We start from the raw sequence: 7,500 nt of genomic DNA, 5'->3' as shown, positions 1-7,500 counted from the left end.
ACACTGAAAGCAAAATAAACAAAAGGTCTTGAATGAAGACAGTATTATGAAGTCCACCTATCAGTGCCAAGGCAGAGGCGTCACTGGCCAGGGTTGTCAGGTTGGCCTATTTTCGGGCCAAATATTTCCAAATTTGGCCCTTTTCTTGCTAGATACCTAAATTTGGCCTTTTTGAAATTGGTTAACCTTATATGCTATATTTTCGGCCTTTTTCTACTGTTAGGTTGGCCCTTTTACCCCCACCATAAGGTTAAATTTCAAGCACATTTTGCTATATATTTTTTTTAAATTGCTCTAACAGGCTTAATTTTTGTCCTAGAGAGGCCAGGTTGGTCTCATTCTTTTGGAAAATTCCTGAAGTTTCTCATAAAAATTATCAAAAATATATAAAAACATGTAATTAACAGTGTTTTGCAAGAACGTACCGGTACGTCCTTTGGGGGTGAAAGGGTTAAAGCTGCTGTTGATCAGACGTTAGGCTTTTCTCATTTGGAAAACCTGGCAACACTGTTGACACTGGCATCTTAACCAGTTACCAGAATGACAGGGTGGTGTGATTTAGGTGGTCGAGTGGACCCTTCAATGCACACGTTAGATAAAAATCAGTCTGTTTTGTACCTCTCGTGTTCCATCCTTTTCGTCTCTCTTTTACCCTCAGCTGAATTGTCAAAATAAAAGGGAGTTGTCAATTTTAGTGTTTTTTTTATCTCTTATTCTTTTACTCTATTTCGTCTCTCTTTTACCCTCAACTGAATTGTCAAAATAAAAGAGAGTTGTCAATTTTAGTGTTTTTTTTATCTCTTATTCTTTTACTCTATTTCGTCTCTCTTTTACCCTCAGCTGAATTGTCAAAATAAAATTGAGTTGTCAATTTTAGTGTTTTTTTTATCTCTTATTCTTTTACTCTATTTCGTCTCTCTTTTACCCTCAACTGAATTGTCAAAATAAAAGGGAGTTGTCAATTTTAGTGTTTTTTTTATTTCTTATTCTTTTACTCTATTTCGTCTCTCTTTTACCCTCAACTGAATTGTCAAAATAAAAGGGAGTTGTCAATTTTAGTGTTTTTTTTATTTCTTATTCTTTTACTCTATTTCGTCTCTCTTTTACCCTCAACTGAATTGTCAAAATAAAAGGGAGTTGTCAATTTTAGTGTTTTTTTATTTCTTATTCTTTTACTCTATTTCGTCTCTCTTTTACCCTCAGCTGAATAGTCAAAATAAAAGCAAGATGTAAATTTTAGTGTTTTTTTTAATTTCTTATTCTTTTACTCTATTTCAATAGTTCATTACTCCTCTTTCAGGTTATTTATTTCCTTGTTTCCTTTCCTCACTGGGCTGTTTTTCCCTGTTGGAGCCCATGGGCATATAGCATCCTGCTTTTCCAACTAGGGTTGTAGCTTAGCTAATAATAAAACAATAATAATGAAATAATAATATATAATTATAATAATATATAATTATAATAATAATATATAATTATAATAATAATAACATTAATGAAATAATTATAATGATAATAATAATGAAATAATAATAATAAATCCATAGTACTGTATATACCATAATTTGCAATCTATGGCACAAAGACGTTTAATTGAGAAAGCTTTCTTTGAGACACCCTTATAGCGCAGCGAATGTAACCAGGCTATTTTGACATCCACCCCAACCATACTAAGAACTTTTCAACTCTTCCCCCAATGCTTCGAATAACTAAGTTTTCATGGAGCGTTTGAAATGTGACAGACAAGGGCGGGAGTACTCGCTCGTTGTTGGATATTTGCCAGAATATACCAATGCCATAACGTACTATATGATATTCTCTTCGTTATTATTATTATTATTACTTGCTAAGCTACAACCTTAGTTGGGAAAGCAGGATGCTATAAGCCCAGGGGCTCCAACAGGGAAAATAGCCCAGTGAGAAAAGGAAAAAATAAATATAAACTATATAAACTTTAACAAAACAAGTGAAAGGGAAATTAGATAGTGTGCCTGAGTGTACCCTCAAGCAAGAGAACTCTAACCCAAGACAGTGGAAGACCATGGTACAGAGGCTATGGCACTACCCAAGACTAGAGGACAATGGTTTAATTTTGGAGTGTCCTTCTCCTAGAAGAAATGCTGTTGGATATTGCAAATTTAATCATGAAAATGAACGTGGCAGCTTTCACTATTTTTTTTTTTTTTTTTTTTGGGGGGGGGTTAAATAGAATACCGACCCACGTGTAAAGATTAACTAAATTCGTAGTGCCCATTACATTTAGAGCACGGACACATGCGTGGCAGCACACAAGAGGAGCTAATTATTATTGTTATTATTATTGTTATAATTATAATAGCTAAGCAATCACCCTAGTTGGAAAAGCAGAATGATATTAGCCCAGAGGTTCCAACAGGGAAAATAGTCCAATGAAAAGACGAAATAAATGATTAAACTAAATGAGAAGAACCGAATAATGAATATATCTCAAAAGTCAGTAACAACGTTAAAATATATCTCGTATATAAACTATTAAGAGACTTATCAGCCTGTTTAATATAAAAACATTTGATGCAAGTTTGAACTTCTGAAATTCCACCGATTCAACTGCCTGATATTAAGAACATTTGAAAATCTAGGCACAGCTGAAATGAAGCTTCTATAATATGTTGATAATAGCCTTATGATGGAGAAGGCCTGACTGTTAGAATTAACTGCATACCTAGTAATACATATAGGATGGTACAGACTGGGAAGATCTGAATGTAAAAGATGTTCAGAATTACGAAAATACCTTACGCAACATGTTTAAAGAATTAACTGAACGACCAGGAATGTGAAATTTAAGACAGCAAGTTTTTGTCTAACAAATTAAGATGAGATTTAGCATCTGAAGAGCAAACAGGAGAACGATACTCGAAACTAAGTAGAATGAAAGAATTAAAACATTTCTCCAAAATAGATTGATCACCGAAAATCTTTAAAACACTTTATCAATAAGCCTATTCTTGTACAATGCAAATGAAACGGATCGAATGTGTTTAAAGTAAATTTCCAATCAAGAATCACACCTAAAATTTCAAAGGAGTCGTATAAAGTTAAAGAAACATTATTGATACCGAGATCCGGATGTTGAGGACCCACTGCCCACGACCTACTTACAATCATACTTTGAGTTTTGTTAGGGTTCTACTTCATCCTCCATAATTTGCGCTATTAACTTATTTTAGCTAGCTCTCTATTAAGGGATTCAGAAACCCCAGATCTATATTCAGGAGATGGAATTGATGCAAAGAGAGTAACATTATCTACATATTCAATGAGCTTGTTTTCTAGGCCAAACAGCATGTCTTTGGTTAGAGTTCTCTTGCTTGAGGGTACACTCAGGCACACTATTCTATCTAATTTCTCTTCTTGTTTTGTTAAAGGATTTATAGTTTATATAGGAAATATTTATCTTAATGTTATTGATGTTAAATTATTTTTTTTTCCTTGTTTCCTTTCCTCACTGGGCTATTTTCCCTGTTGGGGACCCTGGGCTTATACCATCCTGCTTTTCCAACTAGGGTTGTAGCTTAGCAAGTAATAATAATAATAATAATAATAATAATAATAATAATAATAATAATATAGTGTGAAAAGTAATGGGCCAAGAACACTACCTGGAGGAACACCCGATACCACATTCTTATCCCCATGATATGGTGCCCATCAACAACTACTCTGCAATCTATTACTTAAAAATTTAATGATGACGCTAAGGACTGAAATCATACGAACTTCTTGGCCACAATCGAGGAACTTTCTGTACAACATTGAACATTGTAATAAGAGCATCACATGCTCTAAAGCCTTTTCGAAAGCCAAATTGTAAACTAAGGAACAGATGAATACCTTCAGCATATCTATTTAGATGTTTTACAAAATGACGTTCAAAAGCCTTTAGATAATATGCGTTAATGAAATTGGGCGATAACCAGCAGGGCTCCGACATTTACATAATAGGCCTATGGAGCAAATGAGTAAATATTCAGTCGGATACTACATTCCTACGTCACATGGACACGATAATGAGGAGAAATTAAATCATTATCAAGAGGAACATTATCTCAAGTGATAATTAGTAAACACCCAGGTGTTCCTAAGATAAACGTCGATAATTAAAACTCTTTTCCTCAAATTATTCACAGGTGTCATGTTGATATATGTGAAGGACGCGAGGATAACGACAAGAGTAGATTTGAAGGAATCACTTACGCAGTTAAAGATTAGATAGTCTATGCAGATAAAAAGCAGAACCGTGTAAAGCGAATAGTAATGCGTGAGCTACCAAGCATTTCTCCTATATAATAAAAAACAAGTGTCCGGATATATATATATATATATATATATATATATATATATATATATATATATATATATACAGTATATATATATATATATATATATATATATATATATATATTGTATGTATGTATATATATATATATATATATATATATATATATATATGTATATATATATACAGTATATATATATATATATATCTTTCCGTTCACGGCCAGCACCTGGGGTTAAGAGGGGAGGGAGTAGTCATACCCTGGTGAGAGGGTTTCGTACACTAGTATTTACATGATAATATCAATCTATGAAAATATGTAGGACCAAAAATATTCATAACTTCAGAAATCCAAACTTGCAGTGAAAGATTTTATGTTGAATAGGACATTAGAACAGATTGACATAAATCTCTCTTCATAGTTTATATATGACAGATCTGTTTTAACGTTGTTACTGATCTTAAGATATATATTCTTTATTTCATTATTTCTCATATAGTTTTATTTCCTTTCCTCACTGGGCTATTTTCCCTGTTAAAGCCATTGGGCTTGTAACATCCTGTAGCTTAGCTAGCAGTCGTATTAATATCACTCTCCAGTGCGTAGTGAAATTTAGGGTTGTAGTGGCCTGGTGGTAGCGTCCTTGCCTGGTGACTGCCAGGCTGGGGTTCGAGTCCTGCTCAATCCCGTTAGTCACATTGGTCGCTGAAACCTCACCATCCTTGTGAGCTAAGGATAAGGGCCCTCGTTTTTTTTTTTTTTTTTTTTTTTGGGGGGGGGGGGGTTGAGCCTATAGGACTATCTGCCGAGTCATCGGCAGCTGTTGCCTGGCCCTCCTTGGTCCTAGCTTGGGTGGAGAGGGGCCTTGGACACTGATCATATGTAATATGGTCAGTCTCTAGGGCTTTGTTCTTCTTGATAGGGCAATGTCACTGTCACTTACCTCTGCCATTCATGAGCGACCTTTAAACAGGATGCTATAAAGGGGCTTCAACAGGGAAAATAGCCCAGTGAGGAAAGGACAATGGAATATTTTAAGAAACGTAACATTAAGTCTGGTGGTGGTCATATAAGGCTCTATTAAATGGCACGGGGTTTGTTCGAGATTTCGTGTAAGCTCCTGGGAAAAAAATAAGATCCCAGAGTAATCCTGTAAAATGATCTTAAACGATGATAATACAATTTATGATAGACCAACGGTCTCCGCTTTTAGATTGCCGAAAAATGTACTCCGCTATAGGCCTACTTCCGGGAGTACATGATCCTGTACTACCTTATGTAAACATATGCAACTCCTACATTTGTTTATGTAAACATATGCAATAAGTGAAATAAACAAACTGGTGCGAAAATAAAAGAATTATTTACAAAATTACACCGGTATCGGTAGTGATATGAAAAATCATGAGAAAAATGGAATTAAAAACTTTTACATTACGTAGAAGCTTATTCACTTGCCGTCCTACTAAAGGAATATCAAATGTTATAATTCCTCCCAGGCTTCACCTTTTCTTTACTCTCAATTGTCAGACATGTAACTGAATAACGTTAACTTCAACTCTCAACAAAGGTTCGTCTTTTGTAATTATTTTTGTTATGACACAATTCCTGTTTATAAAATTGTGAAAAGTAGGAATTCCTTAAGAACATTATAGGTAAAATAAGTTTAAATGTGTAACAAAAAAAAAAAAAAAAAAAAAAAAACTTATATTCTCTAAGATTTTGAGTAGTTATTGTACCTTGGCAACGAAGACAGGCTTCTTCTTATCTTCTTTGTCACGACAGATCTAAATAAAAAAAAGTACAAGCACAACTATGGTCTTAGTGATGACGTAATAGCCAAAAGGACATAGAAATAGAATTTAAATTTGATCTGATTTGCATTATTTCACGGTTAATGCCTTTAACCTCGAGTGGAAATCTGTTAATTTCCCGTCTAAAAATCGTATTTCAACACTTGAGATAGTTGTGCAAAGCAGCGACTTGACCTTGAATAAATATGGCTCAATTTCCAAAGTATCTTGACAATTCTCTCAATATTCAACTTGGACGCAGGCAGTCTTTTTCTACGTCTTTGTTACAAAATTGGACAATCTTGGCGCATAGACTGAAATAACACTATTTCTTTAAAATGCCATTATATAAAAGTATAAGCACTAAACACTAAGATTCTATCGTAATACTATGTCAATTCGTTAACATACATTCTTATTTAGTTCACGAGTGCTGTGCTATTATTATTATTATTATTATTATTATTATTATCAATCGCTAAGTTACAGCCCTAGTTGGAAAGTCAGGATGCTATAAGCCCTGGGACTCCAACAGGGAAAATAACAGGAAAGGAAAAAAGGAAAAATAAAATATTTTAAGAACAGTAACATTAAAATAAATATCTCCTACATACACTATAGAAACTTTAACAAAACAAGAGGAAGAGAGATTAGATAGAAAAGTGTGCCCGAGTGTACTCTAAAACAGAACTCTAACTCAAGACAGTGGAAGACCATGGTACAGAGAACAAAGGTTTGACTTTGGAGTGTCCTTCTCCTAGAAGAGCTGATTACCATGGCTAAAGAGTTTCTTATACCCTTACCAAGAGGAAAGTGGCAAGATCAATTACAGTGCAGTAACCCCTTGGGTGAAAAAAGAATTGTTTGGTAATCTCAGTGTTGTCAGGTGTATGAGGACAGAGAATATGTAAAGAATATTATTATTACTATCCAAGCTACAACCCTAGTTGGAAAAGCAAGATGCTATAAGCCCAGGGGCTCCAACAGGGAAAAATAGCCCAGTGAGGAAAGGAAATAAATAAATGAAGAGAACAAATTAACAATAAATCACTCTAAAATAAGTAACAACGTCAAAACAGACATGTCATATATAAACTATTAACAACATCAAAAACAAATATGTCATAAATAAACTATAAAAAGACTCATGTCCGCCTGGTCAACAAAAAAGCATTTGCTCCAACTTTGAACTTTTGAAGTTCTACTGATTCAACCACCCGATTAGGAAGATCATTCCACAACTTGGTAACAGCTGGAATAAAACTTCTATTCGGTGTGTGTAGTCAAAGGGAAAATGAACCGTAACCAGAGAGAAGGATCGAATGTAGTACTATCTGGACAGTCAAAAGACCCCATGATTCTCTAGCGGTAGTATCAGCTTAATGTAA

General features: G+C 34.2%; 2 protein-coding genes across 4 annotated transcripts in view; one reads left to right on the top strand and one right to left on the bottom strand.

The window, feature by feature from the left end:
• The window catches only part of LOC137650213 (G-protein coupled receptor 143-like), a 106,472-nt gene that overhangs the window by 30,229 nt on the left and 68,743 nt on the right, over positions 1 to 7,500 (top strand). The window lies entirely within an intron of this gene.
• The window catches only part of LOC137650212 (thiamine transporter 1), a 38,965-nt gene that overhangs the window by 14,797 nt on the left and 16,668 nt on the right, over positions 1 to 7,500 (bottom strand). Inside the window, exon 1 of one of the 3 annotated variants that reach the window (XM_068383438.1) lies at positions 426 to 444. The exons of 1 other annotated variant lie outside the window; for it this stretch is intronic. The gene's annotated coding sequence lies outside the window, so the exon portion shown is untranslated. Of the gene's footprint in view, positions 100 to 425; positions 445 to 7,500 lie in introns of those variants that run through there. One more of the 3 variants, XM_068383435.1, reaches the window with a different exon arrangement.

Source organism: Palaemon carinicauda, chromosome 11 (genome assembly GCF_036898095.1).
Source record: "Palaemon carinicauda isolate YSFRI2023 chromosome 11, ASM3689809v2, whole genome shotgun sequence".
Lineage (NCBI taxonomy): Eukaryota > Metazoa > Arthropoda > Malacostraca > Decapoda > Palaemonidae > Palaemon > Palaemon carinicauda.
Note: the sequence above shows the minus strand (reverse complement) of the source record. Positions and strands in the feature narration are given on the sequence as shown.